We start from the raw sequence: 12,041 nt of genomic DNA, 5'->3' as shown, positions 1-12,041 counted from the left end.
TTTACATGATCTCATCAAGAAATGACTTTCAAAAGCATTAACCTCAGAAGGGGGAGAAATGATTAATGCACAGATGAAACATACCATTAAATCTTAAACTAATCAATTATTAAATTCTGCAATATCTTAGTAAAGTTGCCTGTTTTTATTTCCAAAGGGAATATATGGAGCTAAGGTGGATATATCATACATTTTTGATGCACATACACATCTATGCCTCAACTCATTAAGCAGTGTGAGACTCCTTTAAAAGAAAGATATTAGTACATAGGAAAGACCCTCAAACACATCATATAAATCTACCCTTTTATTTTTCATTTCTTTTCCTTTTTCTCATATTTGCAATGGCCAAGACAACCGTCTTTGTGAAATGCCTAGAGTGCAGTTTGTTGCTATATTTTTAAGTTTTCTAGCGCTGCATGTGTTTCCTTTTTTAAGGGAATCTGTGGAGCAGAGCCTTTCTCTGTCTCTGTAAGGGAACAAATTTCCTGTTTAAATCAAGTCACATTCCTTGGAAGGCACAGCACCTGACACAAAAACATTTGAACCTCCAGAATAGGAGAAAAGGTGTTTCCAAAGAATATATATATAAAATACATAAGAGTTTTGTATGAACTCTTAGAAATTTGCAGGAGAATGTTCCAAATATTTCCAATAAAAAATATGACCCACATGGAAAGCTACTATGTATTCATTGGGGGGGGGGGGGGAGCAATGGCCATCAATTTAATCAAATGGAAATCTGGAATAAACCCACAACATTTCAGCTGTTGAGTTACATGTCTCTTACTTGCTATAAGCCCATCCCATCAGCAACGGCTTGTAATCTTCCATTTCTCTTTGCTGCTACCTATCTGTACCTTTCCCAAAGGAGAATGAAGACCTTAGGCCAAATCCTTTTCTCATATATGCTTTAGCCACATACACCTGAAAGTCGGGCCTGGTAGATTCCTTTCAATAAACTGAGGTAGATGATCCAATCCTAGCAGTATTTAAAGCATAAAAAAACACCCCCTTTTTTTAATGAAAAGAATCTCTTTTGTAGCCCTTTTGTAGAGCTTGGATATATTTGCTGTCATTTCTTTTCCCATTTCCTGCTTCCCCAAAAGGTCACAAGAATCTTCCAGCTAATTCTTTGGTTTGTTAAAATAAGTAGGAATTGAACAACAAGATCTTTAGGCAAAGAATCTTTTAATATAGCCATCAGTCTGTAAGTAATTTTATATTACTTAGACATTAATTATCTAAAACAATTTACACACTCTTACTATTACTATGAGTGACTTGGAGGACATTAAATCATTATAAACCTTTTGAGGATTGTACCCGAAAATGCTGCCTGATGCTTATGTTTTTGACTCAATGGAGGGGTCAAAATTTTTCTTCTTTTTCTAACTCTTAGTTGCTCTAGTAGAAAATATTAGCAGTTCTCAAACCCTTTCGTGGTTTCAATTACATGAATTCTCTCTTATTCAGCAGTCTGTGATCTGGTTTTCCATAAACCTCTGTCCATTGACTTCAGCAGGATGGCACACAGCTCTCTCAAGTTGTAACCCATCACCCTGTTATGTTCTCACCATTCCTATTTAAAGGAGAAATGAAATAGTGTTGTTGGGTTTATGGCTTTGAAAATCAGAACATTGAAGTATTCCTTATAATAACCCTTTCTTACCTAGCTAAAGAGAAAGGCAGTATTTCTCTTTACTGCCAGAAATACTGGCAGTATTTCTCTAGCTCTAGAGAGCTAGAGATGAGCTAGAATGAAGTTGCTTCACAACTTTGTGAAGTTGCTATCACAAAGATAACAATATAGCAGTTATCTTTGCTATAACTGCATCTGAAGATTTTCTGTCTCCCTAACTCTGCTTTCCTCCCTCTACATCTTCTTTTATTCAGACAGCAAATGCAACCACAATGAGTTTTAAGTAGGATTTGTAACCCATTCTGATAGGCTGAATGATAGGCAGCTCACAAGAAGACAGATACTGATGGGGTGATTTGTCTGTGGGATGAGGAAGAGCTCCCACACTTCTGTCACATATTATTTCTAATGCAATGTGATAGAATGATCTTGGGCCAAAATGCAGAGTCAAATTCTCTTCAACGTTCAGTGAGAATTTTGCTTAAGTGTTGAAGTACTTACCCCACAACACAATAGTCTCCAGTAGGAACATTACTGAAAATGAGTTTTGAAATGGCAGTAACGTTGGTGGTTGGTTTGGCATTAGATGCTGCACGAATTCAGCTGCAGTTAGACAAGCCAAGCTTTCAATTACTGCAGACACCATAGTGGAAAGAGGACCAGCATGTGGGCAGTAATTTTCATTGTTTGTTTTACTCCTGTATCCTTTGATAGCCAGCTGGTGATGGATGGGAAGCAGTGGAATGGTGCAGCCTCCCTCTTCTGAAAGCTGTTTTGTACAGCAATCCAGATACTAATAAAACGCTGTGAAATACCACATTTTTACAAACTGCTAAAGTGATATGACTGTTATATGCTGATAATGATAAATTGAAGGAGTAATTGGCAATAATTTATCACCCTTTTCCTTGAAAGAAAATTACTCATATGGCTAAATACTACCAGTATATTATGAAAATGAAGTAATTCTCTTCCCAGGCCATTCTTCTTACAGCTAGAAGCCATGTCTGCTATTTTTGCATCTTTCACTGCTGTCCAATTCTGAGCTCCATGCAAAAAGGACCACTCTTTCTCTTCTTTTTGTGGCACACAGAATGCTATGATGCAGACAAGGATCACAAGATTTAAATTTTCTGACAGACATAATAGGATCAAAATATTTTTGTAACCTAAGGAGATTGAAAGGAAATATTTCTTTATACAGCGCATAATGATACAGTATAATTTCCTGAACAGGTCACTGATCCAAGATAGTAGTGCAACAAATATCTTACTGAGAAAAAAAATTTCTAAATTAATTAAAAAGGTAGAAAGAGAGAGTTATCTGAATAATTAAAAGGTCATCCTTAGTTATATGAAGCAAGATTAGCATACAAGAGCTCATCTTTAGCCCTCATCTCTGAAAACACATCAAAGATTACCTGTTTGGGATGAGAAGGAAATTCATTAGATCAGTAGTCACCCAGCGGAACCATTCACTTCAACAAAATTTGGCTTCCGTCAAGTTTGTGATTGCAGAGATGTAATAAATACACAAATAACATGGAATATGCTTCAGAGAGCCAAAAGAAAGGTTTTGATGGCCACATGTCTATCGACAGTGGCATGAGCTCCTGAGCATTCTTTTTTATAGGAAATGTTTAATTGCTCTTTATTGAGCAGAACCTTTCCTTCTGCTTGTAAAAGAAATTATTGCTTTTCCCCTCTGGTTCAGTCAGAGGAAGTTAATAGTCCCAGTTTCCTCTGGCAGCAGAGACAGTTAATGACTGGGAGACTATCGTAAACAGGGTTTATTGCCCAAATTACAATCCAGTTCCTAACCAGCCTTCTCTGTTCAGATTGCCCTCCTGGCATTTTGGTGATTTTCTGACTTATTTTCCAGTTCACAAAGACAGTTCTCTGATATTTAAAAATTTAATGTGCTTTTTTTTTTATAGTATTCACAATATATTGCTGCAAATTCTTAAGTGCATTGTGATATCTGTATTTATTAACTTCATGACACCGGTCAAAGTGCTTCTCAACAAAGGTGATTCTTCAGTGTGCAGCAAAACCTATGTTCACATACTCAAAATAAACTAGTTCCTTCTCTGCCTTCATGTTGTTCCTCTCACTGTAATGGCTAACTGCTATTATTAAGGCATATGTATAAAAAATATAATTGTATATGCAAATACTTGCAAATTTTTAAGGTAAAAAAAAGAATACAGTTCTGTATGTGTAATAATCATTCTTACTATGACATCATAAATGCACATAGAGATTTGCTGTAAAAAGACTAAAATCCGTGCTTTATACTGCTACCAAAGCAGTCTAATGTAATAACCAAGTGTAGCTAGTATTATGGCTGGAACATACCATGGAATGAGGAGACTTAAAGAAGTTTTAAGATGGATTTTCTCTAATCATTTAGCACTTTAGAAATCACAGAAGTGTTATACAAAACAACCATTAAAAATTGTGTTTCTTTGAACGGGAATTTTCAGGAAGGGAGACTTTGGGACTATATACTTGAGAACATCTTTGCTATCACGCTTCATAGTTAGGCTCCAGATTTTCTAAACAGATAGATATGAAGCAGACACAAACTCAGAGTGAAATACAGCAGCAAGAAATGTAAAAGCCAAATTCTTATCAGGACAAGGAAATCAATAAAAACACTGTATAAAGTCTACCAGTGTGTTATATTGTCACAGATGGCCAGCAGTAACAAAACTGTACAAAGACCACAAGCTTGAAATGTGACCAAGTCTCACCATGAATTCCAAATGTCACTATTGCCTTTGTATTCAACAAGTCTCCAAAATTTTGCATCATTTTGAAGAGCTGGGATATGCAGAAAATCATCTCAAATTCATTGGAAGTGAGAGAAAACAGTGATTTTTAAATGTACCACCCATTCCCTAAGCCTCTCTTGCATCCGAATACTTCCAGTTCTGTCAGATCACTTCCCTGATGCTGTACTCAATAAATCATACTGGTGATCTTTTAAATTTAAGACTATTGTATAAGCATGAGTATTGCAGTTCTGAAAACATTTACTATAGCTGCACTACAATTTTTACATTTCATGTTGATATTTTTATACTCTAAATATAAATAGCTAGGGATATATTGTGTCTTTTAATTGCTTCTTGAACATAATGAAGCTTCTAAAAAGCATTTGGATGTTGAAGGAAGAAATAAAAATATTTGGTGTAGAGATATCGTCTAGTTTGGTTACGGTTAAGGATTCATGCAAGAGTGTACAGATACACAAGTGTCCATGTCTTTATAAGAAGTGTTGCAACAGGCACAATAAAAACATTGTGAACCATCAGGATGATTTATTGGAATGTTTAATGAATATTTATAGAGCACTTTCAATATCATTGGCTACAGCATGCTGCAGGAGTGAATTAGAAATCAACAGTAGCAAGTGACAGAGGACTGTATAACCAGGGAATAAAAGATGAGTCTTCCAATAGTTGCTTATTTTTAGCTATTATGATGAGTAGAGTTGTTAAAAATAAATATAATAATTCTAAAAGGCATAACGTGCTTTGAAGTACAGAATTTTGTTTAAGTTCAGTTTCGGCCTTGCTTTATTCTCTCCTTACTGTGTCAGTATTCTCTTTGGCTCAGAAACTTATTTCTTAAAGGATGAGATAAAGAATAATAATGCAAAAGACTGCAGCTGATGACAAATCCCATAATATTTTTATTTCATGTTATTACTGTGATATACAACAGGTGATTTCCCAAGTCCGGTACCACACTCTTTAGGGACCACAGTACACATACAGGTTCTCCAGAAGAGCTGCCCCACTCCCTGATTTCTGCCTGGGAATTGGAGGCTCTTCCACAGCATCAGCAACAGCTGCACCCCAAACACCCTGCAACACTTACATCAATCTGTGAGAGAAAAAGCACTTTAAATTAGCCCTGCTGAGCAGCACCACTTTCAAGGGAGCTCTCCTTCTAATAAAAGCCATCAGACATGAAATTTGTGGCTCTGTGTCTTCAGCAATCAAGTGCTATCATCTCACGTTGACAGCAGAGAAAGGGATTAGTAGCCTCTTCAAAGAAAATCAAACAGACATCCCTTGAGTAGTACGTGAAAGTAAAATTGAGGGCTGTGTTGTTGTCTGCAGTAGCTGCTTATTTCAACCATTCCAGCAGTGGGAAGGAAAAAAGGAACTTTGAGCCCAAACCAGAGCCTTATAACAGTGACAGAGCAGCTGCTTCAGCATTCCTACTCCAACATGCCATCTTAAGACCTTCAGTCTTTATTTCAACCTGACTAAATCCTAAGTGCCTTCTCCAAATGACAGTGAAAGCCATAGCCCTGCTAGGAGCAGCCATCATTTATTCAGAAGCCAAGGAGTACCAGCAATGGTAAAAGAAATAAAAGATGACTCCCTGTGTCCGACAAAGCTTACATGGAAAGAGAGACATAACTGAGGAGTAAGATGAGGGATCCGTTCACAGAACAGAGAATCTAGGCAAGGTTATGTTCCCTGTGCTGATTGCACGTACACCTCATGGCTTTGAAGGTGACCCCGGCCTGGCATCAGATGCTCCCTGTCAACCTGAGCTCCACCTCTGTTCACTTTTGCAGGTCCTCTCAGCATTAAGCCCAGTGCCAACAAGTAAATTTCCTAACTTCATTCTGCACTTTGGCTAATTATTAGTTCTTTTCTGGGCAATACCTGTGTATTGAACATCACTAGCAATGAAGGTCTTGTATTTGGATTACAGGTAGATGATAGGATGATTTGGAAAGCAGAGCCTAACATGGGAAGGAGCATGGTACAAAGTGGGCACCTGCAAAGCATCCCTTAGGACAAAGCTGCACCCCAATTTTTCAGATCCCACTGTCTGAGCATAAGACTCACTCATTCAGCCCCACCTTATGCCTCCCCCACTCCCAAAAAAATATACTGGCGCTCCATGCACCTGCCATGCAGGCGTCTGACAATTCTCTCACGGCGCAAGCCTGTGAAACAGAAGGAAAACCTCAGGCAGGGGGGCTTGCCTCCGCTGAAGGGGAGACACCCCCTGGAGCAGCCCCGTGCCTGGCTACCTGCTCTGGCACCTGAGCTCCCTACTCCAGTCTGGGACCCGACAGACTGGCATTACAGTGAACTCAGTAGCCTGTAGCTCTGTTCATAAGTTTTAGAAAGGCAGACTATATGCCGAAAGCCCTACTTTGTACAGTCACTTTACACATACTTGTTAATGGGACCTTTATTTTTTTAATTGAAACAAGTTCAAAACAGATTAATATGATCCCTCAGCCTCATAGGTACCATGTGTCAGATGAGGAGATAACTGGTTTTGAGTTCCAAGAGCCAGATAAATTCAATTTATATCCTCTTATTCCCAAACCGAAAGGAGGTGTACAGTTTAAAAAATAAGATATTACAAAGTATGCTTTAATGGCCTATTAACAGAGGTATAGTATAACTGTGTGGCAGACAGCCTTTACTTTCTATCACTGAACACTGCATTAATGACCAATTAAAGAATCCCCTGGACTAGCTCGTTTGCTGATAGAGTTAAGCTTTTAAACCGTATTTTAGAAAACTACGTTGTTATCTTGCAGCATATTGGAGAATACTGTGCAGCAGAAAAATCTATGCCAGTAGTAATAATAAGACAGCGAAGTTCACAGCCATTCACTCAGTTACGCTTCAAGCAGTTCCGAACACCACCTCAGGAAAATCAGATCTGGAGAATTAAACGCTCCCCTTAAAGCAAATGACAGAAGCGGTGTAGCTGTGGGTAACGGGCACCACAGTGCAGGCTGCTGGGGGGCTGTCTGTTATAGGAAGGGGCTGAAATAACTTTCAGTGAGCGCAACAAAAGACGCTGCCTTTTCCAAAGCCTTGCTTCACTGATTATGATTATCACCTTACACCAATGCCCATATGCTTAGCCTCAACAGTTTGGGTGATTCCAGGGTATATTGTCAATTATTGCCCAGGTGGAAGGGCGCAAGATGGGCATCACAGTTTAGATGTAGGACAGGGAGGCTCATCCACCTCTCCACAAAACAATAGCAGCCTCAGCCATAAAAGGCCCGCAGCTGGCAAGCTGAGCTATCTGCCCTTTGGCCCCGCGTAGCTTATCCCTAATTGTCACAGATTAAGAAAGAAAGAGAAAAGCAAAAGGAAAAATGCATTCTTCAGTCCCTTTTACAAGCAGAGGAATAATCAGGTCATTTGCTCCGCACCTCTTGCCAAAAGTCCCACCACTAAGGCTGCGGGGCTACAGACTTCTGCAGACCAGGTTTCTTAGAGGAGGGTCCTCAGCCTACTGCTGCATGAGCCCTGGCGGGGTGGTGGGAAGCACCCCGGCCAGAGCCAGTCCACCACTGTCATCACGGTGACCTCTTGACTGATGGGAGACACCTGCCATCTTAGTGCCGCTCTGCGAAGAAAGAGACTTACATTTTCGTCCTTTCACGCAGAGCCTCGCCATCTCAGCCTGCTCATCAGCATTCAGCTTCTGAGCACCCGGCCCACCGGTCAGCAGCAGCAACGGCGTTTGTTGACAGTGATGTCCAAGCCCTGACTTCTCACCGCCCCACTTGTCCCTTCTCCTTTGCGCTTCTCCGTTGGTCTCCGTGTTCCTGCACTGCAGCCACCTAGCCTTCCATCTCCCACGCCATTTTGATCTATCTCCCTGCAAAGGACAGACCCTCTGGGGACCTAAGCCACCAAAACTAACTGCCTACTAAATATGTGCAGGGGTGATTTCTGAAAGATTTATAGCATGGCCAAGTTCAGGTAGGAAGCTCAAGCACTTCATTGCAAGGACTCTTCAAACTCCTGCTCCGGAATATGGGAACTTGCCAGTTAAGTAACTGGTAATATCTTCTTCCTCATTGTCAACAGATCTGCTTTCTTTCTGGAACTCAGAAATGGTTGAACTATTTCCCCAGATTTTTTTTTCCTGGAAGATAAGCTTGAGGCAGTTATTTAGGAAGGAAAATGTCTGCCTACAAATTCTACCAAAAGTACAAGCTAGTCAACATAGGCTCTTAAAACCAGAAGTTTCAGGCAAGCTTGGTACTGGTGCTGTAACCATTTAAGTTGTAAACACCACTGTTTTGTGGGGTGGTGGGAATGACTTCAGAGGAGCTTTAAAAATGTGTTTCCCTGTGAATTATTTTGTTATTGAGCAGTGGATAGATACATAGAAAGTAGAACAATCCCATCCACGGGACATTTTCTCTACAATGATCACTTTCCGAGTGGGTTACAAAAGCAGACACCCACTACCGGAATCAGCGGTTTGCCTGTGCTCTTCATAGCAAAGGGAGCTTGTGTGGCCATTAAACGACATTGCAAACGGAGTACAACATCTGCTACAGGATGCTTGGTGCTCTCCGTCCCAGGGCCTGAGTGTCTGCATTTTGCGTGAGCGTCCCAACTAAAAGGCAATGATTGAAAAGACAGACACTTTCTATTCTAGCGTCCCCCTTGTCTCTGCTACTATTCCCAGCTCCGTCTCTGACTCCCTGAACTTCCCTTGCTCAGAATATCGTCTCTGTGAATCCAAACTACCTCTGTCTTCAATATCTCTTATCAAATAGTATTTATGTAGTAGCATGATAAACCAGTGCACCATATTTTGTTATAAGCAGCACAGCTGGAATTTATAGTGTGTCCCTGAACTAATGGAAATGACTTCTCCTTTATGGGACACATATCAGGTGACCAGCCAAGTTCTGACCGAGTTGCTCTCCCTTCGTTAATCCTTATGTATTCCACTCGATAGAAAAAACAGTGGCATCAGCAGCATTAACAGCAGCTGCACAGTTTCTGGGAACATTGTCATCTCTGTGATGGAACTGTAGAATATCCTAAAATATACTGTAACCTGGCTGACTGAAGGTTTGAATGGGGAAAGAGATTCAAGAAGTGCCCTGACTCAGAATACGCCTGGAATAGTACATACTGAGGCCCACTGCCAGTGAGGTCTCTGGCTTAACTACTGTAACTTTACGTCTTGTTGCTATAACTAACAATCTGACATCAATTCTCCTTAATAGCAGTGTAAAACAGAAGTAATCCCAATCATTTAAATGAGCAGCAGTAATGGAATGAGGGTCATAAAATCCCCTTTTAGCTTACATTTTTAACAGTAATTATATTATTTTCAGAGAATAATCACTGCTTTCTAGAACCGAGCTCTTAATACTATTGCAAGATTTTAATCTAGGGACTGGAATTTTTGAGACTTCATTTTAGACTACAGAATACCCCTTATAGATAAAAAAATCATAAGGTAAGCATTACTTTAAGAATAAACTCAAAGCAGCCCCCACGCTCAGGAGCCTGGGGCATTTCATCCCATAAACTCACTTAAATCACAGGTTTTTCAGGTGGGGTGTGTGATGTATATAATCTGTAAAACAGCCTAAAGATACTCTGAACACAGCCAGTCAGACATGTAACAGCCTATTCACCGCTCTTTAAATCCTTAAATGAAATCAATTTTTCGTTCACGGTTCCATGCTGCAGTATCAGGAACTCATGATTTCTCAGAGATGTACTGCAACTTGTCCCCGACTGCCTGTGGGGACTGGAAACTTTCCCATTCGTGAGCCAGAATAGTAAGCTGAAGCAGGAGATTTAGGCCTTGCTAGTCACATCAGAGCTGCAGCCATCTCTGATGATGCCCTGGTTCAAGTAAAATACTGCTTATCTGGCTTTTCACCCTTGTGCAACTTGCAAACTGTTTCTGTTTTGCATTATTGGATCTCATCTTTACATGCAGCTGAATCATGCTAAGCTATTTATAGGATAGATTTCTTCCTGACCTGAACTACAATTTGCCCTGTGAAGTGCAAGTTTTTTAAGCCTTGTAACATGCTAATGCATTCACTGACCTTTTCTAATCTTTGCCTGGAGTTGAACTTTCCAGATTTACTCACACCTAAGCACTGATCATTTGCTTTCACACTGAACAGGGCCCTGTCCCAATGTCTTTGGCACACAGAGTGCTAGCAAGCACCATGAGACACTTCAGTACAGAGTGAGGAGAAGCGCAATACTGTGAACCGCTAATCCCCTTCTGCCCTTGTGGTTCTTTCCCATCAATATCTCCTGAGACACACAGAACTTCCCAGCCTTTCACATTTTCTAAATGGCTAGCCCGTTTGTTTGGCTTAATCTGAAATAAAAGACATCTGACTGAAATACAAGGTTATTCTTTGTGTGCAAAAGACATAACAAGGAGCCTTTCACATTCTCTGGGGGTTAACACAGAGGATAATGGCTATCAGCACTCCAGATTGCTTATGCTCTCTTAGGAGCATCTTCCTCTGTGAATATAGTTTTATTATTCTACAAAGACATATACTTCCTGTCTACTTCTGACTCAGCCTTATTCCAGAACTAAACCTCTTAACAAGATGCCTTTGTGCAAAACGTCCTCCCTTTCACAGAGACAGGGAGAGCCACACAAAGTGTATGCTGCTTCGTATCATATCCCCAGGCATCTGATCCGTTACGTAAATTTCTCAATGCCTTTCATTCTGCATAAGCATTCTTGAAAGTAAGCTCCACATTTTCTACAATCAAGAATGAGAATCTTAAATAAATTGTCTAAACACACACAATTTTTGTGGAAGTGAGAACTGCAAGCAAATATACTGGGCCCAACAGTCTTCTGATGCTGGTCATTTTGCTTCAGTAAGGATTTAGCAATGCTCAGCAGCATTTTGGCTCAATATTTGCAGGTGTTATTTCAGCACTGTTGAGCCAAGGCTATTCTGATCTGTGAACTGCACCTGTTATTCATTTATCCCCTTCTCAGCACGGATTGTCAATCATGCTAAACTTCTACCATTTTGCAATGTGCAGAACAGATTCACTGGTAGTACAAATCTTGAACTAAGATTTACACTAGCCTTACTCCAAAATAAAATATTTGTTTCATCATAGAATCATAGAGTAGTTTTGCTTGGAGGGGACCTTCAAAGATCACCTAGTTCCAACCCCCCTGCCATGGGCATGGACATCTTTCTCTAGACCAGGTTGCTTGAAGCCCCATCCAACCTGGCCTTGGACACTTCCAGTGATGGGGCACCCACAGCTTCTCTGAGCAACCTGTTCCAGTGTCTCATCACCCTCATCGTAAAAAATTTCTTCCTTCTGTCCAATCTAAACCTACCCTTTTCAGTTTAAAACAGCCACTTGCACTACAGGTCACGATAAAAAGTCTCTCTCCATCTTTCTTATAAGCCCCCTTTGTATACTGAAAGGCCACAGCAAGGTCTCCCCGGAGCCTTCTCTCCTCCGGGCTGAGTAACCCCAAATCTCTCAGCCTGTCTTCATAGGAGAGGTGTTCCAGCCCTCTGACCATTTTTGTGGCCCTCCTCTGGACCCAGTCCAACAGGTCCATG

Source organism: Mycteria americana, chromosome Z (assembly GCF_035582795.1).
Source record: "Mycteria americana isolate JAX WOST 10 ecotype Jacksonville Zoo and Gardens chromosome Z, USCA_MyAme_1.0, whole genome shotgun sequence".
NCBI classification, from domain to species: domain Eukaryota; kingdom Metazoa; phylum Chordata; class Aves; order Ciconiiformes; family Ciconiidae; genus Mycteria; species Mycteria americana.
This window is presented reverse-complemented; position numbering follows the sequence as displayed.